We start from the raw sequence: 22,581 nt of genomic DNA, 5'->3' as shown, positions 1-22,581 counted from the left end.
GCTAGTAGGCAAAAGATCACAAATAATATTTATTAAAATATTTGTTTCCTGCTTTTCCACTCAAACATGACCCGCAGAGCAGTTCGGAGAACACAATTGAAACAATAAGCCACAACAAACATGAGCGCAATAATCTCCAGTGTATGGGAAAGAATCCAGTGACTGTGATGCTCCAATAACTTGTGTCCAATACAACGCCAAGTATAAAAACACATTTGCTTTTAAAAAAGCAGAGCGAAAAACACTCTGCCCTATTTTACGTTTTACTGCAATCTAATTATTATGAATAGCCTTCAATTTTTCAAATGAAACGGCCAATCGCTGGATGTACTACTTCATTATAGTATTTGTGGGCTGCTTGCTAAGCCCTGCATGCATTTTGTAGCAGAGAGCAAGCACTCAGGGAAAATGTATACTTTGCCCAGAGGCTGGTAGCATTAGTTGCTCATAAACCATTTGACCCAAAATTGACAAAATGCTTACAGCTAACTACAAATGCTGTTGCAAGATATTCACAAGGACCTCTGCTTTTTATTAGTATTTTATTTAAATATAATTGTCTAAAAGGAACTTGATATAAGAGGAAACACATTTAGATAGTTCAAGGATAAAACTGTTGGCTACATTCACACAGAATGCTAAAGACAGCTTGTTTTAACTATGGTTTGCTCAACAGACGAGAAAACAAGTCATGCCTTGTTTCTCCAAAGCTGCTCTTGTCTTGTCTCACCTGCTCTTGTCTTGCTCCTTTGCAGCTTGGCAAGCACCTGTGGTGGGGTGGCCAAACAAGTCATGGTTTGCAAGCCAAAAACAAACCATACCTTCACATTTGCAGAGTTTCTAAACCATGGCTTAACAGCAACGTGCCACCTCCCTGAGCCTTTTAACTCAGCGTAGCAGCTGAGCCAAGGTTTAGCTTATCATATTGCTGGAAAATGGAATCTCTTTCTTAACTACGATCTGAAGCCAAGGTTAATTCTTAACTTAGCTGTTATGCCATGCTAAGAAGCCTTGGGTAGAGCAAGGTAGGTGCAATCTGCAGGTGTTAGGCAGTCTTGGTAAGCCATATTTTGCCCGAACTAGGCCAGTATAGTTTGTCAGCATAAAACTACTTCCTATGTCAGCCACACCTGAGCCAGGTGCTCTTGCTATTCTGTGAGCTCCAAAGTGGTATGCGAAGCAGGAAGACAACAACAGCCCCTACTCTCAAAACAGAGGTAGTCAAATCTGAGAATCCTACAAAGCGGACTGGAACACAAGCAAGAAAACCCAGCATATATCTTCCTGTATTCTTGTTGTTGGCATCTGTTTGTCTTAAGGGACAATGGAGTGCGTCTCAAGGGGTGAAGTCAAACCGTTGCTTCAGCAGCACTGAAGTGTCCTCCCTGGGGCACAAACGTGGGCAGTGTGTCTGGAAGTCCTGGGAAGCCCAGACAACAGGACCCCCCTCTCGGCCTCACTGATGTGGTCCAAAAGAAAGCAGAGCAATACATTTGGCACCAGCTTGGCTGCAGGAACTGCTGGAAGGAGGCACACAAGGTGCCATTCAACTGTCTTATGGACTCCACTCAAGATCCCTGCAGGGCTTACTCCTGACCCTTTTCTTCTTCTCCCCAAGATATCCCTCAAGGCAGTGGATCAGAGTTTTCTTTCTCCTAGAAGGAAGAGGCGGACAAGCCCCATCCGCCCCTCACTTCTCTCTACAGCACGTGCAGAAACTGCCTTCTTGACCATTGGTCCTATGATTGGTCTTGTCCCCTCAATCTGCCAGAGGCTGTCTTCCCATACAGTGAGTAACGCACTGAGGGTTTGAGACCTATTGGCTACCCTCACTTGGTTTAGTTGGCCAGTTGAAACTGTTTCCCAGAGTGTGGCCACTGTCACATGCTGACAGCTTCCAGGAGTCACAGGTGGGAACTGAGTGCAGGGTGGGGACCAAAGGTAGACAACCTACCCCAGAATAAGCATGATGTGTTCCCCACCAGAGGCTCCAACCCTCCCCTAAGACCCCACACTCCCCATCTTCCTGTCTACACATGCTAAAACCCTACCAATGTCCTTAGAGTAGTCAAACAAGAACTGCATATGTGAACTGGCCACTTCAGAAACAGGTCCCATCCTGGGTATCCAGAGCTTCAAGAGAAATACATGGCTTCCATACTGTTCATGTGAATTCAGTTTTGCTATTCCAGTGCTACACATCAGGAAGGGCTTGGCCTTCTAGCAGATTCCCGGAAAACAAACAGGTTCCCCTTTCTTAGCCTCCGTAGAACTGACAGTTGGTCTACATTTCTTAAGTTCCAACCACCACAATGGTTTGCAACTCCCCACAATTATTTTACAACTTCCTTGGCTTCTTAGCCAATAGAAGGTCTTTCCAGCACTAAGCATGGTTGCGAAACACACAGACCAAACACATAAATATAATCATTAATAAGCTGCTTTCCATCCCATTGTACACTAAGCCCAAGGCAACATAAAATGAAGCTTAAAATGCACCCATAGTGTTAAAAATGTTGTGATTCAGTTAAACTTCAGTGTAGCAACATGCATTGGCTGCTTAGATAATTTAAGTTTCCACACTAAGCAAAAAAGCCCCAAAGAAATCCAAAAATGATGCTGATTTTTTCATACACAAAACCCCCATTTAGTAATAATATCCTGGCAAGCAGCTTAGTTGAACCACCCCCACTGCGAGGCTGCCTCCACCACCACCTGCGATGCAAGCAAAATAAACAATTCTGGCTCACCTTACAGGATTTGTTAAAATGTGGCATTTGTAAAGTGTGCATTTCCGTGCAAAGAGCATTTCACACCAATGCCACATTTGAGTTTAGGAAGGTTTCAGTAGGAGAAAACCGAGACTTACCAGTTCCCTGACAGCTGACACTCTTTTTAAGGGGTGTTAAAAGGGAGGGAGGGAACACCCTGTGCTAGACATCTGAACGCCTGCCTTTCCCTTGCCGCGCTTTGCATAACTTCCCTGCTGGGTGAGGCGCCCTCTGCATTAGGCTGCCCTATTTGACTTTTTCTCCCAAGGAGAGCAGGTGCTTTAATCAAATATTGTTTTGCCACATGCCTCCTTGCACATCAGGGGAACAGGCAAACATGATTCAGAGCAGGCATAGGCAAACTCGGCCCTCCGGATGTTTTGGGACTACAACTCCCACCATCCCTGACCACTGGTCCTGTTAGCTAGGGATGATGGGAGTTGTAGGCCAAAAACATCTGGGGGGCCGAGTTTGCCTATGCTTGATTCAGAGGATCCCTCCCTGCATTTGTGGTGTTCAGGAGTCCTGATGTTGCCGAAACAGCATCAGCCACCCACATGCTAGGCAGGGTCCCAAGATTTGCAGATCTACCAAAAAACATAAACTTAAAAAAGCTAAGTGAGGGGGCACCCCAAGAACAGCCTAATGAGGACTGAGCATGACTGAGCATGCTCAGTGGCCACAGATTGCTGACTGACAGCTGAGGTTTGGGGGAGCGGAAAGCTGCATAAGAGAGGGAGGATTTTCTTTAGTTGAACATTAGGAGACACCCCAATAGAACATAGAACATAGTAACCAGCCATGATGGACGGCTAAAAAACCTGAGCAAGGAACATGCCACACGGCAAAACTGTGTGACTAGTTGCGAGCAACGTGAAACAGTAATTAGCATTGTCATAAGTGCTTCACAACTGTCCTCATGACACACTATTCGGATGGGTTCAATTTTTCAACTTCCAAAAATGAGAGGTGCTAAAAAGTTGTAACGTGACCTGATAATTCTAAAGATATTTGCACTGTGATTTAGTTTTGCTAGGTAAGTAAAATGTGTGTAAAATTGCACTGAAATCATTAAAAATGATTGCCAAGTGCTTGTGGTTAAATAATAATAATAATAATAATAATAATAATAATAATAATAATAATAATTACTACTATCTAGCATTACCTGACATTTTCAAAAGGTAAAAATAAAAATCTTTGGTGTTTCCCAAAAGAAGTTTATGTGCTTCATCAAATGTAGAACTACCAAGCTAAATGTTGTCCAATCACAAAAATAACAGTCCACTTGAACACCTCACACCCAAAAACATATTTTTAAGACTGAAGAAATTTGCAAAAATTAGTTCCACCTCCTAGTCGTGGGTCCTCCTCCTCCTCCTCCTCTAGATATTGTTGGTGGGATGCAGAATTGGGACTTGAAGAGGAGAGAGGGCAGAAGGGGCTTCTACTTCTCTTCAAGGAGAGGACTTTCTCAGCTTTTTTAGTGAGCCGAGAACCACCATGTCTGCAGTTCAAATGTCTCAGGTAGCTTTCAACAAGGCAGCATTTGTGCGCTTTGTCTCCTTTGCCCACCCTGGAACTTTCCTAAGGCGCTTTGGAGAGAGGTGTTGTTGTAACACACACACACTTTGCATCCTGTTCGGACGCTGACTAAGCCCATGAAGGCAGCCCATCGCAGAAGTGACTAAGAGGGAGCAAACCTGTTTCCCAACCTAAAGTCACAGGGTTGGTCATGCCTTGCTCAAGTAAAAAGGGTTTGAAGGGCAAAGAGGACATGGCAGGGCACGTCCCAGACTGGGGCGGGGAGGGTTGTGATCCTGGCATCCCAAGAGCACTAAAGAAAAAGGGCTCTGTTTGGGCGAAAGACGTTGCTGCATCCAGACCTCAGGCTCATACTGGCTTGGATATGTTGCTGGCTTGTGCCATTCCTCCCTCTCTGCTCCCCTCCACACTTCAATTTAATCTGTAATTTCCTCTTCTTTGTTACTTAGATCTGTACCGGAAAACTATGGTTTGTGCCTGCCCTCCAAACCACTGTGCAAGCCTGAGGCCTGGATGCAAGCATGTCTCTCCCACAATTGGTACAGATGTAAGCAAGTAATAATGAAGAGGAAGTAACCCATTGAACTGAAGTGTGGCGGGGAGCGGGGGGGGGGGGGGGATGGCACAAGCCTGTGACACAGTCCCAGTTCCTTAAACCACAGTTCCACGGTTCCGAGGATTCAGAATGCTGCCTCTGAACCGATCCACTGTCTCATCATTATCCAGAAAGGAGCTGGAAACAGGAAGAAGCACAAGGCAAACTGGAAGTTAAGAGGAGCCGCAGTAGAAGAAGCTTTCCAGAGTTCTAATAGAACTACTGGAAACAAAGGTGTCAGGACACATTTACGGCTATTAAAATATGACATGTTCTGGACACTTTGCAAAATAAGCAACACTTTATTCTTCTCTAAAATTAACTTCATCAGAACACCTTTCATTTCATTCACATCATTCATATGAAATATCTGAAAAAAGGCACACTTAGGGATATTTTGTCACCTTCCTAATGAATTAAATACCATTATTTTTTGTGTTTAACTGTACATATTCTGATCACAGTAAATTTAAAGTTTAATGGCTTTAAAATCTCCAGCATTCTCAATGGAGAAAACTCTGAATTACCTGGGAACACATTTGCTTTCTGATATCCTCTGTAGTCGTAACATCTGTAAGGGAAAGATTACAAAAACACAGCAAGGAGCATTTCTAATTACTTTAGCCCTTTATGAACCACTGACATGTAAAATATCTGCAGAGGCTAATGGGGAAATTCTTTCTGAACCATCTCGGGAGATGCTCAACCGATGACGGGGCAGAGCTTTCACAGGCTGGAACTTTTCCAGCTTTGATGGCGTAAAACTCACTGGCAAAAGAGTTCCCACAGTCAGATGTCCCTGGAGGTTTGTGGGTTCCAATGTCTCAATGGCACAATCCTCCCCTTTCTTACCAGGAAATAAAGACCACCACACCAGCGTTTGCTGCTGACCTTTGTATTGGGCGATGGCTGCTCATATCTCTCTCATACCACGGAAAACAGAAATAGCCCTTTCTCCCTCCCGAGGGCACATGGGACCTTTCAACATGAGTGCGCAGTCTTTTTGTGTGCATCTTTTTGTCCAGACGTGAGCTGATGCATTGCAGTTGCTGTGGAACGCAGGAGGGGAGAGTTGTGAGAACGGGAGGCTGGCCTAGAGGAGCCTTTGGCCGGGTCCAGCAGGGCTCTCCTTCAGGGCCCAAGGCATTATGGCCCCAAAAGGTTTTTGCGCTAGGTCTTCCTCGGGAACCATTTAAGGCAAATAATTTAATTGCTAATCATCCACAACAGCTACTAGATTGCTCCCCCTTCCAAATGTTATATTAAAAGGATTTCAGACCTTCATCAAGTGAACAATTCCAGGATGGGATACATAAAACCCATTTCCCGATTCTGGCCATTTTAAGATGAAAAACAGAACCAAGATGAAAAACAGAACCAATTTCCTTCCAGTTTAGAAAAACCTCCTGGCACTGAGGTCACCTTTGCTCAGGCTGGTGCCCATTTGCAGCTTTGTTTTTACACTAACCCAAAATCTACAGGAAAGACTCTGAACAGAGCAGAGTGTTGAGCTCAACTTTCAGAAGGCAGATTAGTCCATCTGAAGGTGCTGACCTTGCCAGTACTCAAGAGAAGAGAGACAACTCACTCGATGGTTGGCTTATAAACTGAACATATTAACAGACTCCACCGGAAAGTGTGGCGTTTCTTACTGCAACGCCCAAAGCGATGGCTCACACATCCAAGCAACACAAAAACATCAGGTACGAAACAGGCACATGTGATCCGTATGTTTTTGTATTGTCTTAACTTTGGTTAACCAACTTTGGTTAGCCTACAGCTCAGGTCCCAAAACTCTGCTCTGCTCATTCAGGCGGTCTGCAGCATGACTGTAAAAATGCAATTAAAAACCAGACAGCATCTAGAGCAGTGCATTACAAGTGTTACAACAGACAGAAAAATCATGAAATGCTCCACCAAGACCTCAGCAATTTGCAGTTGGTCAAGCAACAGTGGTGTTGGGGAGCTCCTGACCTAAAGGCAATAAAGAAACAAAATTAGTGTGCCTATACATTGGGAATGAAGCCTCTTACAACTCTAAAATGTACTATCTGCTTCCAACCTTAAAAAATCTAATTGTTCTTGGGCTCTGAAAACCAATATGGATTTGAATGAGTCCAGACATTTATTCCTGTCTCCTCACATAGTCCCCATTCCACTTAGAAATTAACTGAACTCCATCTCTTTCCATCACCAACTTTAGGTAGCCTTGTATCAGCTGAAAGGTCTTTAATTCAATACTAGCTGCCTCTCTTTAGTATAATTAGACTATTTTGGAATGAACAAAAAAAGTATGTGGAATAAAGCAGCCCCACTTTATACATGTTGACAACCTACAGGCCATGCAATAAAAATGCGCTCTCTCTTGCACCCCTTCCCCCTCCCTCACATAAACGCAACCATAGCTTCCCAAGCGCAAGTTTTCTGCACATGCAGGTTACTTTTTCAATGTTACACACATACTACAAGACTCCTTGAACTCCACAAGGCTTACTTCTGACCAACTATTTTAGAATTGCGCTGTGAGAAACTCATAAGCATCAAATCTTAACTTGGGATGGCTAGATCGGCAGATTATGGGAAATGACCCTAACCATTCCTTCCTCTGTGCATCTGGGATCCCATTCAGAGTTCATGGATGAAACAACGGAACAGCTCAGCTTGGCCACGCCTGTGCCGTTATCTGCTTTACGACCCTGACTATCTTTTGACATGTAGTTTTTAAAATCCAAAAGATGGAAGCTGCACGCATAACACTTCACATTAACTTAATTAGGTTTCTCATTCACTTATCAAGCAAATGCTTTTCAATAGCGCTACAGGGCAGCAATTATTCAGGAAGTCATTCTCTATCAGGTCTAAACAAAATTTTAAAAAATTCCTTCCAGTAGCACCTTAGAGACCAACTAAGTTTGTCATTGGTATGAGCTTCCGTGTGCTTGCACACTTCTTCAGAATAATATCTGAAGAAGAAGATCAGAAGAAGGTATCTGAAGAATTGTGCATGCACACGAAAGCTCATACCAATGACAAATTTAGTTGGTCTCTAAGGTGCTACTGAAAGGAATTTTTTAAAATTTTGTTTCGCCTACAGCAGACCAACACAGCTATGTACCTGTAACTAGATCTATCAGGTCTGTACAGCAAAGCAAGAAGATTAGCCTAAAATAGAGAGCAAGTTGAAGACAGTGGGTTCTATCTAACAGCCGTTGCCCTGCTGAAAACAAGGCAATTTGTCTTTCCTGCTGTAGCCTTCCTAATCCCAGGTTGAGGGACCCTCCAGAGCAGACGAGGAGTGGAGGAGAACAACCAAAAACTGCTTCCTTCTCCCTTCCACCAATTAAACCCCCATCATCATCTAAGTGACACCCCAAGATAGAAGCCAAATCCTTCCCACCTTCCTCCTCAGCGTCTGTAGTATGTTACTTGCCAGAAAGCAGCCATAAACATCCAATCTGGCTGCTTATCTTCTCATCTTATCAGCTCGCCCAGTAGTTAATTTGTGTGTTTATAGAGTGTTTACAGAATCAGAAAAGTTTCTGAAGAGCTTCAGAAACCACCTTAAGGCAAAAACCTTGGAACAAAATGCAAAGACAGGAAGTATAAATGAAAAAGATAACACACAAGGTCTGATGAGAGCACACCTTCCAATAATTCAGCTTTGCTTTCCTACAGATATGCTGCCCCACTTTTAATTAAAGGGAACCATTAATGTATTGCATTTAATAAACATAGCATTTCGTTGACAAAGTTTTCTGGTTTAAACACAACCGAGAGGCTTTAGCACTTGACGATGCAAGACTCCCGCTGACTGCAAGTGAAGATGTCCTCATGGACAGACAGTCCTACCGGGCAGCTAAACTTAGGAACATGTCGTTCTGACGACCGATATGCGTGGGCAGCAAAACTAGTAACTAGTTTATGGGCTTGTAACAAATGAAATAAAACTATTATAGTCTAGACAGTAAATGACCTTTACTGAAGTCTAGGTTTTTGGATGAAAGGGTGTAGGCAGATAAGGAATCCCACACTAGATCATATTTGAGACGGGGGCATTTGGGTAGGGTAGAATGTTGAGATCTAACCAATGCCAGATTTTTAAATCCATCCTCATTCTGCCACCTCCTCCTTACAACCAGGTTTAAGTTTTCTGTACTCAGAATATTATTCCAATAAAAATTCAATAGGTAAGACCTATGTCTGTCTGTGAGGACGCGGGTGGCGCTGTGGGTAAAACCTCAGTGCCTAGGACTTCCCGATCGCATGGTCGGCGGTTCGAATACCTGCGGTAGGGTGAGCTCCCGTCTTTCAGTCCCAGCTCCTGCCCACCTAGCAGTTCGAAAGCACCCCTAAGTGCAAGTAGATAAATAGGAACCACTTACTAGCGGGAAGGTAAACGGCGTTCCATGTGCTGCGCTGGTGCTGGCTCGCCAGAGCAGCTTCGTCACGCTGGCCACGTGACCCGGAAGTGTCTCCGGACAGCGCTGGCCTCCGGCCTCTTAAGTGAGATGGGCGCACAACCCTAGAGTCAGTCACAACTGGCCCATACGGGCAGGGGTACCTTTACCTTTACCTTTACCTTTACCTATGTCTGTCTGTTGGATCTCAAGATTAACACAGAGTAGCTCAAAGTATTGCTTGCAACGTGTTAGAGTACAAAAGGAAAAGGAAAACAAATGCTCACCAAAATAAGCAATCCTACCCCCTTACCTGGGAGTAAACCCAACTGAATTCAAGGAGGACTTACTTCCGAGTGGATGCTGTTACTCAGTGATTGCAAGCAGCATTTCACCAGGGACTTTGTTGCAATCAGAGACAACAATGCCCAGTCTTATCTTAGCAGGCAATTTGATGCAGAGACCTCTCTTGCTTATAACAACTCCAGAAACCTCTGATCCGGGTCTCCCAGTCAAAGGGAGAGGTTGCCTTGAAAGCCAAGTGTTCCTTTCATCCTGTCTGGAATACGGGTGAATGGAAGTACATGAGGCAGCAAGATTCACCCAGGGGAATTATTTATCTCTGGGAAGAACATGAACAGACGCAGAATGCAAGTCCTTCACGAATACTCAGGAGAAAAACATACATCACACATTCCTTGGAAGAAACACACACAAAATGGGCATTTCCAAATGATTTTCCAAACGATTTCTTATCATGCAAAAGGTACATTCAAGAATGGGCGAAGTACAAGGTTAACACTGTGCACGTGAAGGAAGGTGAATAGAGAGAATGATCAGGGGAGCAGGATTGCAGCTACAAGCCTACACTGCACCAGTGGTGTGTCTGCCTGCACATGCGCACTCACACACACAGAGCACAAGTGCATTCCTGAGAAAAGAGCACTGGCTCATGTAATGTGGCCCAGAAGGCACTTTATTTCACTATGAGCACATTACACAAAAATCAATAGTGATGTGGTTCAACAGCCAAAGACTGCGGAGAACAAAAAGGTCAAGAGAGGCAGGAAAGGAGACTGATGACTTCTCCAGGGAGAGGAGAAGGTTGTCCCCCTCTCGTGGCCTCCCCATAATCCTCCACCAACAGTGAGACACAAAAGGGTTTCTCACCCAGTCAGACTCATATAGATGTTTAAGGCATCTTGGGCCTAGGTGGTCCGACAACTTGCTATGGCCCGGCTCACACATGCTAGACCACAGACCGTGGTTTACGTTGTCCCATGGATGATCAAACAAACTATAGCTTGTTTCCTCAAAGTTTGGTTTGTTTTCCAGCTAGTCTTATAGTTTCTTGAGTGTCCAGAGTAGGCTGGTCAAACTAGCCATCATGAAGTATGGCTGCTGGATTCACATGTAGCGCTAAGCCATAGTTCAGACAAAACCAATGGTGATAAGTCAGCAACAAATGGCAGCATCTGATTTTGTTTTGTTGGCAGCGAAGAAACCCAGTTAAGCTGCCTGGTCAAGTTCACACATAGCACTAAGTCCCTGGGTTCTACTGGCACGAGAGACTAGGTCTTGCTCAGGCATGTTGAGAAGGAAGTGGGAGAACACCCAACCATTTTCACAAGGCACAAAGGCTTGTGAAAATACAGCTACATTCAAGGCTTTCAACTAACAGGCAAGGACTTTTCTGTCCACTTTTTAAAAGGGCATTTCTTTGCACCACTTAACTTTGTCGCGCTTCATGATTTCTGTTGTAATGGTTATCAACTATTTTCTTTCAATTTTCCATTAGTCAAGTGCTGGGCTGTATCCATTCAATTTCAGTGCCAGAAAATCAGGTCAAAGGAATATGAATTATTTACATATGAACACTTAAAATAAGCATAACATAAATATATCTAACAGCATAGGGCACTCAGTCCCTTCTGCAGCCCCATAAGCTGAAGAATAAAGTATTGCCAATGGCCCCAATGCCTTCTCCTATATCCTCCACACAAATATATTCAGTTTATGTCTTGTGGAAAATACAATCCTTCCAATACACATAAAATCCAGAACTGCAAAAAATAAAATAAAAAAATATTCTGTTCTTTGAATGGGATTTACTCTGAAGACCAGTGGAGTAGAGGACAAAGGAGCATGCCCACTCTACAATCCATCCTGGAATTTCTCCAGACAATCCATTATTGCTGGTCTTTCAGTAGTCCTTGATCTGTGTTTACAAACAGGCTGCAACATGCCCAAAGCAGCAGATCATACCAGCGTAGACCAGGATGCTTTGGGTGCTTTCACCTCAGTCTGCCGATCTATGGAACAGGCCACAGCACGGGAGAGGCAGGAAGAAGGTCCACAGAAGGCCTGCAGGTCCTCCTGCTCCTGTATAGGAGTGCAAGCCCCAACCCAACCTGCCTGGGCTAGTTAATGCTGCAAGCTGATCACAAGGGCGGGAGTCTAATGATCCCCAAAGCAAAGTCACTTGAACGGAGAGTTCCGGTGTAGAACCTCCTCTTTCAATTACATCAGGACAAGTTGTGTGTAAACTGTATGAACTACAGCACTTCAGAACTAAGCCTGGAAGACTGGTTCCAACAGATGCTTCTGTTAATCCACCATTCAACAGATGACAGAAGGGAATGTGCAAATTATTTGAATGGACAAGTGTCCCCAATTTTTAGCCAGCCTTTGCAGCCAGCCCAAGACCTCCGCTCACGGACACTCGCCTGACAGCACACTGAGCTTCAAAGCTGCTGAGACTGACCAGCCACTGATCCTGTGGGAAGGAGCTGGTCCTCCTGCCTGGCTTCCATGGGGGCAGAGAGGCTCCTTCCTACGCAACTAAGCTTCATGCCCACCAGAGAGAAAGAGATGCTAAGTCAGGGCAACCTTGGTGAACAGATCTATGGCTCTTGAGGTGATAAGACTGATGGCCTGCAATTGACATTTGAGGTGATTGAGATACATGAAACTTTGACAATGCAGTCCAGGGGTGACAAACAAGTGTGGATCCTTCCAATATAGGGCCAGTGTATAAGAGAGACACATGTCTTTTTCCTTTCACACATTTGGGAAACATTAAATTCTGCAAGCCCACCTCTTGCCAGGACAATGCATTTCCCTTTTGCTGCAAGCACACTGGTTTAAAACATAATAATCAAGAGAATGAAGTCTACATCACAAACACCCCCAATTTTGGTCTGTTACTTCCCAGGAGGGCATACCACAGCTGGGAGTTTGAATTTTAAATGATCCCTACTGTTGTACCTCAAGAGTATTAAGAAATGCCCTGCTCCTCTCCACTACATATGTCTCTTTAGCAATCTCCTTCCACCTTCAACCAACAGGGAACACAAGCACCTTTGGTGTTTTAAGAGGGCTGTGCACATATCTAAACACAAAACTCCCTCCTTTCTGAGCACCCTGCTTTGTATGACACGCACACCCTCCTCCTCCTGTTTTGACAGGAAAACCACCACATTTGTTTCCTGTTTCTCAGAGCCAAGCAGAAGCGGCCCAGAATTTCCTTACCATCTATGCAACTGTTGATCTATGTATAATTCTTGAAGGTGGGTCAATTAATGTTATCTTGCCATTGTGGATTATTTCTTTATTTCCTTTCTAGGCTGGGGAATGCTTCAGCAGCAAGAAAAACAATCTAGTGCAACGGTTTGCACAAAAAGGAAAGCAGAAAAAAGGAACATTTGCCATGCCAGCAGACAGACAGCAGCAGTTACCAGAGGACTCGAGGAGGTGCTGCAAAACAATGCAGTTGACAATGGAACTAGAGGAAGAACGAGTCCCTCCACCCCACCCCGACCTAAGAGGTTTCCCACCTCACTTGTAACACAGTTCACAATCCCACCCACTCCTCAGGCTGCATCTCAGCCACCTTCTCTCACACAGCTGGTCAGGCCAAGGTACAGTGGTACCTCAGGTTAAGTACTTAATTCGTTCCAGAGGTCCATACTTAACCTGAAACTGTTCTTAACCTGAAGCACCAATTTAGCTAATGGGGCCTCCCACTGCCACTGCGCCGCTGGAACACGATTTCTGTTCTCATCCTGAAGCAAAGTTCTTAACCTGAAGCACTAGTTCTGGGTTAGCGGAGTCTTTAACCTGAGGTACCAATGTATCTCCCTCCCTCTTCCCCCGTGAGGACAACACAAGCTTGGGTCAGCATTCCTCCGTCTTTTGCTTGTGGGTGGATGGATGGCACTGCCTGGTCTATTTGAACTGCCAAACTCATTTAGCAGCCCTCCTATGTGTACTGAATTGCTCAAGGTTGCAAAGAGGAGATTGTTCACCACTACTATTTCACACACATTTTGTGTTTTTAACATCTATCAGGTATACTGGGCACGTCAACTGGGAGTTTGGAAGCCAGATTAGTTGGTTCTCAATGTCTATCTCTCCGTACTGTAATGGAAATTCTTACATCACAAGTGAAGAACTCCCCATTCACCTCACAATAGCTTTGCATACCAATATACTGTTGGCTGTATGAAGGTGTTCTGGTTTCTCCAGGCCACACCCAACTCGAAAGTATTCTGCTCTCTGAAGAGCTCTGCTGTACTTGCCAAGGCCCTCGAAGGCAAGTGTCTCCTGAGCACAGGAAAACTGCACCACAGCTTTAGCCTTGCTTTTCCTTTGCCAGCAAACTTCCTCTAAATATCAGCTGAATGTATTTGTTCATTTCAGCCTTGAGGCTTCTTTATTACTATTTATTAGCCCTCCCTTCACGGTAAGATCCCAGGGCAAGTTAAAAACCCACAAACTATCAAACATATAAATTAATATTACTGATCGGTCATTTACTGCAATAGTTTTAAGCAGCAGTATTTCTACCATTTTACAAAAAGGAACAAGAAAGGCTGTGACCAAGGATACTTGTGCTAGCTTTTAAAAAGCAGATCTAAAAACTATTGCATTAAAAACGACACCAATATTTGAACACCAGACAAATGCAGTTGGCGCCGTGGTCTCTCAGGCTTGCTGATCAGAAGGTCAGCAGTTTGAATCCCCGCGATGGGGTGAGTTCCTGTTGCTGTGTCCCCACTCTTGCCAACCTAGCAATTCAAAAGCATGCCAGTGCAAGTAGATAAATAGGTACCGCTGCAACAGGAAGGTAAACGGTGTTTCCATGTGCTCTGGCTTCTGTCATGGTGTTCTGTTGCACCAGAAGCATTTTGTCCTGCTGGCCATATGACCCAGAAAGCTGTCTGTGGACAAACGTCAGCTCCCTCGGCCTGAAAGCGAGATGAGCGCTACAACCCCATAGTCGCCTTTGACTGGACTTAACCATCCAGGGGTCCTTTACCTTTAAGCTTTTCAAGTCCGTTTGCTTTCAAGAGCTCTTGGCTCCACTGGGCTTCTTGTGCAGCCTTTAGAATACCAAACTTCTGGGCACAAATGGGATAGTTATCAAATGTAGGAAGCAAGCAGAACTCAAAACTCTTTAATGTGGGGAAATGTTAACTCGTCTCAACTTCCAAGCTGGTCCCAATGTTGCCTTGGACCTTTAAAGAAATTCACTATTTAATTTTGAAAAGGGAGAACCTTTTCTGGAGTTACGAAATACCTTCCTGGGAGTGGTGGGAGAGTGTCAAGTACATATATTTTCCTGTTCGTTTTCTCCTAAAATTTTGTTGATAGCATGAGTGATAGAGAGATTCTGTCCAAATATTTAGAGGGCAAAGTAAGTCTTGATATCCTGCAACTTTTCTTCCAAGATAAAATTTCTACACACACCACACTCCAAGGGCTGAATAAGGTAATCACACCATTTCTCCCTTGTTTTGTTTTTTTGGTGGGGGGAGGCAGAGAAGGGAAGAGGCGATGACCACCATCATTTAGTAAGCTGCAATGAGGTTTGGGCTCCTGTGCTCCCCTCCCCTTCATCTCTCTGCATAGGATCCCAGCAGCTTTGGTTAACCACAGTGAAGGATTTGGTCAACATGCTAAACTGTGGTTAACATTAACTTTGTTTTTTACAAGCAGGACAGCTTCATAACCCATGAATTGAAGTTGGCTTGTCCAAAACAAACCATAGTTCAGATAAACTACAGTTTACGGTTAGGTTAACACAGCAAGCTTCAATCTAAACTAGAAGGCCAAGCGTATGAACTTCTTGCAACTGTGCTGTGAAAGAGAGAAACATAGGAGTCCGAGGCTCGCCGCAGCCCAGTCACATGCCACGAAACTAGGGTCTAGCAATTATTGGGGGTGGGTCAGCATTCAGTCAATCCCCTTTTGACATCAGCAGCTGCTAAACAGCAACCCCAAGCTTCAACTCGGCCTTATTTGCATGCTTGGCAAACAATACTTTAAGGTGGGGTTTCTCAGATTTCCTTACCCCAGAGTGTTCTTGAAAGGATGAAAAACTACTGAGGCCCACCAATCACAAAATGTTGACACAAGACATCCCATTTTAGGCAGATTTTGTTTCAGAGGGCAAAGACTTTTCCTTATCTCTCTGTATCTCCTTGCTGCTCTCTGCAAACTGCCTGTTTCTTCCATCCCCGTCTTCCTCCTAGTCGGAAGCCTATGCCAAGGAGGCCATTACATGATACACAGCTGATTAATTTCTTCTTTCATACCCGCATTTAGATGCACAAAGAGAAACTCAATCAATAAAAGAAAGCCCTATAGCCAATTTGATTAATCCCTCCCTTACTCCCAAGTTTATTATCAGTAAAACAACGAACCATCTATCTCTTTCTAAATTTCCTTCCTGCATCTTATCTTCCTCACAGACGGGAGGAGACGCTTTCTGGCTTAGCAGAGGGCCTGGCAGGAGAGGAGGAAGACCTCGGCATTTGGGGCGGGCGGGCGGGCAGGAACTTCTCTTTTTCCTCTCCTTCAAGATCTGTCACAACTCTCCAGCCTCCCTCCTTTCCTCACTCAGGTGGCTAAATTTCCTCACTTCCTCTCCCCCACCCTCCACCCCCGCCTCCGTTTTTTGCTTGCTGCAGCCTCACACTCGCGTCTTCCTCTTACCAAATCCCGTGTCCCACAAGTGCCTCTGCAGGGAGCTGCTGGCAGCCTCAGTCCAAGCAAAGCACTGTGGCATGACCTGGGCGGTGTGACTCGTGCCCAGAGGCGTCCCCGTTGGCCCCTTTCCTCCACTGCAGAACTCCCCATTCCCACGTCTCCCATCCACCCGCAGCCTCTAGACTGAATAGCAGGCAGCAGGAATCTTCTCCATGGCAGGTACTCTGTTCTAAGCCCTCCAGCTCCCAGCACTTGACAAAAGGGTATTGGCTCTGCGGGGTTCACTAGAGTAAGACGGATAGAGGCCACATCTTTCAAGGAGTAGACCTACCACAATGCACTGGACTCCCCCCAAGAACAGTATTGATCAAAAAAGGAATGACTAGATTTTCCCACTGAAATTACAGGCACCAACAGGCTGCCATGGCAATGCTATAGCAACCTGACTGTGGTTACCTGGAACAATGATTATGCAGACATGTTTCTAAAGGTATGCCTAAAACCTGCTGGTTTTGCATAACTGGTTCTTGAAATCCTTCAGCAGAGAAGGCAAATTGACCCCAGAGCCTTATCTGATGTGACAGCCAGCAACCCAGTTTCGTCCTGTTGATGATACCCAATGTTAAAGAACAGACAAGCCCAAACCAAGCTCTTTGGGGGGCCTGGATTGAAGATGTGGGACAACAGCAAAATAGGCAAAGAGAAAACAACTAAGAGAATAAGCCTAACCTACAGAAGACTCTCTCCACTACCTTCTAAAACACACTGAGAAGAATGTGTCGTCATGCTGTTTTCCATCTTAACTGTGCCTACCTAGAAGGAAGTCAAGAGAACATGTGGGATACTCAGGTTTTACTTTACTGAGAAGTGAAGTCAACACTGGAATTCAAGTTTCCTCTCTCTGATGGTAATAGGAAGAGAGTCCTCGGCTTATGAATTTTATTTATTACATTTCTAGTCCAACTTTCTTCCAAGGGGCTCAAGGCAGGGCCTGTAGGAGCCACACAATATTATCTTTACGGTCACCTTGCCAGAGAGGGTGAGCCAGGCCTCTCTCTCAGCCCACAGTTCGAACAGAGAACTTCATGGCTGAACGTGTCATCCCAGGCCCGGTCAGAAACTCTGACCACTTCACCAAGCCGCAATCATGTCTTTCCACCATGCTTGTGCCACACACAATATATGGGCCAAGTGGAACATCTTCATCAAAGATCTCAGGGTGATTCACAGAATAAAAAGCTGCCCCTCTGAAGGCTCCATTAGTCTCGTCTGTTTGGTGGCAGAAGCCACCTTGTTGTTTGTAAACATTAGCTGCCCAAAAATGGAGGAAAACAAAAACAAAAAGGTGGCCATGACTTCTTTTCCCCACTTTTATCATGTATTGATTTAGTATTTACCCCTGAACTTTCCTTCTGTCTTCAAAGCCAAGACACAGCTCACAGGCCCGTCGTCACCTGGCTTCCCTAAGAGCCTCCATCCTCCGCCTCCTGCCACCAAATGTTGAAGGAGAGTCTCAGCACTGGCCTACTTTTCAGGGCTGGAATAAGCACTAGCGAGAAGACCTGTGGGTCCAAAATCAGGGAGTAAATGACTCCCAAGCTAAGACTGCTTTCCATGTTTGAAGAAGACACAGAAGAGACAAAAAGAGGTTGTGTTTTTTATGCAGCTAGATTGCTTATTACATAATTTGGAAAAACTCTACAGATGCCATAGACAGTTGGTACAGGAAGCTCTGGAAGAGGGCAGCAGAGAAACCTACCCACCAGATGCACATGATCAAAGGCCAGTGAAACCAGAACCACATTTCCCTGTTTGAAATGACTTTATCACTTACACTGTGAAAAATACTAAAAACAAGTTCCACCACCATCACTTAAAAATTATGTTTCAGTTTGGAAATGTTTAATATTGGGAAATGTCCCAAACAACTTATGAAGACTTGGGTTAATGTGCATCAGTTGATATTTGTGTAACCTGCATTACAACTGGCCAATCTTGGCTACATTGAGAGGGGACTGGAAGAGGCTTGTCTTTCCAAACAAACAAAATGCATTTTGCTGCGGAACTGTTCCTCACTTATAGTTTTTTACTGTAAAGTCCTTAATAAAAAGGAATGCAAAGACAGCACTACCTAAACACAGAACTATTTCATAAAACTAGTCACTGCAAAATACAGTGGTACCTCGCAAGACGAATGCCTCGCAAGACGAAAAACGCGCAAGACGAAAGAGTTTTCCGTTTTTTGAGTCGTTCCGCAAGACGAATTTCCCTATGGGCTTGCTTCGCAAGACGAGTTTGTTTCCTTTTTCTTAAAGCCGCTAAGCCGTTAATAGCCGCTAAGCCGCTAATAGCCGTGCTTCGCAAGACGAAAACCGCAAGACGAAGAGACTCGCGGAACGGATTAATTTCGTCTTGCGAGGCAGCACTGTAATCTCAATTGCAGCAATTGAAAGTTCAGTGTGTTTGTGGTTGCAATCTGCCTGCAGGGCAGCGAGAGCACAGGCTGTCAGGAGGAGATGGACGCATTTGAATGAATGAAGGCAAGGGAAAAAACATTCATTTGCTATTTTTTGAAAGATGGTGATAAGATAAAGATCAATGTAACTTTTTAATGTGCTGAGCTTTTTGTGGTGAACCGTTTCTAACCTAGTTTGTTTGGTGCCTATTCTATCACTCCCAAAACACCTGCATTTTTAAGCATTCTGTGAGCTCAGGACCATGAGCCCCATGTGGTCACTCTGTACCAGCAGATGCCCGTCTTGACACCCCGCCTTCAATAATGTGATTTTTATTAATTTTCAGCAGGACAAAGGACAGTAAGCAAATATGAGGTCACACGGCTATTATACAGAAAGGGCACTCTGTGAATGGATGGCTGTGTCATTCCCATTGTTTAGACCAAAACCAAACCTTCTAACTGAAGGAGTGGACTTCAGTGGTGACACTGAGGGACCCATGCATCATCCCGCATCTGCTGGCACAGAATGACTGCAATACTGAGTATTGAGTAGAGTATTGCAAAGTACTGGAAGACACAAGATCTACCCACCGTGGAAGAATGGCAGATGAAAGTGATCAACTATATGGGTTTGGCAGAGATGACGAGCAGAATCCGAGACCAGGGAAGAGCAACGGCGGAAGAGGACTGGAAAAATTTAAAGACTATCTAAAGAAATATTCAAAAATCAGTGAATGTTAGATCGATGTTGGACGAGAAAAATAGGGGTTAACAGCGGTAATGGTTAAGTTAAAAGAAAATCAGTGTTATTAAAATTAAGTTGAAAGTAAGGGAGGGGTTTGTTAATTAATTAACTAGACATGAGAATGCAGAAAGGGGAGGTATGAGGAAGTCGGGAAAGAAAGGTATATGAAATTAAGAGTTGGAATGATACGTGTTGTATGTCTTTTATGGTTATTTTTTTCTTTATGTTTTGTTTGTTCTGTTAAAAATTTGTCGAAACTTCAATAAAAATTATTTATAAAAAAAAACAGAATGACTGCAATACTTATAAAACCAGTGCCTTTAGCCAGAACCAAGGCCTGGTACTCACTGTGTGCGGGTGTGGGTGTGTTTGCACGCTACAGCTGGGGGGCCCTCCTCACATTCAAAAGGAAAACAGCTGGAACGTTAAATGCTAGCATGTTGGGGACCAGGATGGAGAACCTTCTCCCTGGTTTGCAGCTATGCAGGGTATTATTTGAATAGAGATATTCTTCTGGATCAGGCCAAGGGACCATTCTAGACACACCTGTTCATCTCCCCATGGCCAGCCAGGCGCCCATGGAAAGCCCACAGGCACGACTGGGGGGCAATGGAGCTCTTCCTACCTGTGATTCTCAGCCTGCTGCCTGACAGGGGAGCTACCCCACAGCCTTATCCTCCGTGGGAGGGAGTCTGAAGTGGTGCAGCCCCAGCCGAGGCTTCCTGCCTTAAGGAGAACTGCACCAAGGAGTTTATTCATTGGTGGAAGAGTTGTAGGCAGGAAGGAAGAAGCAACAAGCTGGCAAGGGGGGGGGCAGGGGCACAGCCAGCATTCATGGGGGGGGGGCAGAACCCAACTGTCTGAAACACGATTGGCCAGTTAGTTAAGTATTTTTGTTTGTTTACTTGATGGGGGAGCAGCTCCCCCCCCCCCCGCCAAGGGGGGTGTTTGCCTGAAGGGGGGCTTTGAGGAAACTCTTTATCTGTATCAGCAGGCGTGGATGTGGCAGGGACTCCGGTCCTGAGGGTAAAAGGTAGACTCCTTTTTCACTGCAGGAGTGTCCCCAAGTGCCACTTGTAACTCACACACAGAGAACTTAATTTAAGTGTGTGTGTGTGTATAATTTGTATACTGCCCTTCATCTGAAGATCTCAGGACAGCATAAAAATACAAGATAAAACACAAAATACATAATAAAAACAAGAACAAAAGCAAAACAAAACAATGTCCCATCATGGCAGCCACTTTGTTCTACAAGAAAGGAATAAAGGCATGCAGTGGGGGACACCATAAATTTGCTGCCTACCCATCGTGACTCCAGCCATCAAGAATCAAACATGCTCCTATGGTCACAGTCCCATCCCAAGCCAAGTACGTCTTGTCCAAAACTGCTTTTTCATAACAGCTTCCAAGCAAACCTCATTTTGAGGTCAACCTCTGCAGATTTGTAGTCAATGTCCAAGGAGAGCTGAAGCAGGGCAAGAAGGAGAAATCTTGGATTGAGGAGACCCCGGCACAAATTCCCCACTCAGCCATGAAGCTCAGAGGGATGTGCTTGGCCCCTTCCCTCTTAACTTAAACCTAACTCGCAGAAGTTTTGCAGGCGTAAAATGCAATGGTGCCAGGACTACAAGGAGTCTGCTGGGTCCGGCCAAGGGCTCATCCAGTCCAGCATCCTCTTCTCACAGTGGCTGACCAGGTGCTTACGAGCCGCCTCCGCCTCCGCCTGGTTTCCAGCATCTGGGACTCAGGAGCATCACCACCTGACTGGGGAGGAAGAGCAGAGCCAGCCTGCTCTGCAAGATTTCTTGCATGCCATTCTTGAGTTCATTGGTTAAAGTCAGGGTGCAAAATGCAAGACATAATTTAGCCCGCAAGCCTCCTCTCTTTGCCCAGCTGCTGCTTCACTAAGAAACTTGATTTCCTTTCAAAGGTCCTTTCCTGCCTTTGTTGACCATCCTCTCCTTTGCTGCGGCTGCGCAAGGTACACTGAACCCGGCTCTGTAAGACAATACTGCTCTCTGACTCCTCTGCCAAGCGCTGGACACCTTATATGCATGATACTAAAAATAAAAACAGAAGAAACACACCTTCACCTAAGTCAGCCCAACTATTCCAAGGGCAGATTAGACAGTGTGCATATAGAGCAAAAACTATGTATTGACAAATATTTAATAGTCACTTCAGACAATTTTAGGCTGTCACGCAAACGGCTTGCCACAAAATGCTCACTTCTCAGCATGGCCAAAAGTATTCGGAACAGCAACAAACAGGTTGCTTTTTGCTCTTTTGAACTTACCAGTGCAACAGGTGTTGCTGCAGGCAAAGCCCTCTAGAGTTAGTGGCTCCTGAAGCAGCGAAAATATTCAGGATGAACCCATGTTAACCAGCTCCAGCACTCGGTTAGGAAGGAAGAGGCACAGTTAAAAGTTACAAGAAGTCAGAGGGGGTGGGAGATCAAGAAGATTCAATGGGCCAATCAAGTGACTGCACATCACAATTTTAACCTCCTGCAACACCCCAACTGAAAGAGAAGCACAGGAGTTTCCCCTACGGGTTTCTTCCAACTTGGCTCCATGTCTGCTGCAGTTCCCTTCCTTGTGGCCCAGCAGCTGCTTCTACCAACCTTCCTTTGCATTCTTTAAATGCCCCCAGGCAAAGGCGGCCTGGGGTGTAAGTGCCACCAAAGTACTCAAATACTTTAGATAAACCTACAATAGCAATAGTGGACTTCCCAGGCTCAGCAAGTGAAGCAGCTTCTTGGAGAACAGAGACAGACCCAGACAGAAATGATCCTTATTGCTTTGGTTTTTACAGAGAAGGATTGAGGGGACTTCCAAAGAGAAACAAATGGTACATAAGATACTTGCAAGAATTCACATAATTACTCATGCTTTTAAGACCACGTTTTCTGGTTTTGAGGAGCGAGACAACTAGGTAAGGGGAGGCGTGACAGATTTATAAAGTCACGTATTAGTGGTTTGGAGAAAAAAGCTTTCCCCTCCCTTCTCAGTTGTAGAACTCCTACTCCCCTCAATAAAGTTTACTGGAAGCGGGTTCAGAAATTGCAAAAGAAG

General features: G+C 44.9%; 1 protein-coding gene across 3 annotated transcripts in view; it reads right to left on the bottom strand.

Moving 5' to 3' along the window:
• FAM107B (family with sequence similarity 107 member B) overlaps nucleotides 1-22,581 on the bottom strand; it is a 137,012-nt gene that overhangs the window by 25,905 nt on the left and 88,526 nt on the right. The window contains exon 1 of one of the 3 annotated variants that reach the window (XM_079993745.1): nucleotides 21,804-21,893. The exons of the other annotated variants lie outside the window; for them this stretch is intronic. The gene's annotated coding sequence lies outside the window, so the exon portion shown is untranslated. Of the gene's footprint in view, nucleotides 1-21,803; nucleotides 21,894-22,581 lie in introns of those variants that run through there. 3 annotated transcript variants of the gene reach the window in all.

Source organism: Podarcis cretensis (assembly GCF_951804945.1).
Source record: "Podarcis cretensis genome assembly, chromosome: 10".
In the NCBI taxonomy this organism is placed as follows: Eukaryota; Metazoa; Chordata; class Lepidosauria; order Squamata; family Lacertidae; genus Podarcis; species Podarcis cretensis.
The sequence above is the reverse complement of the archived record's forward strand: the minus strand, read 5'-3'. Positions and strand labels throughout refer to the sequence as shown.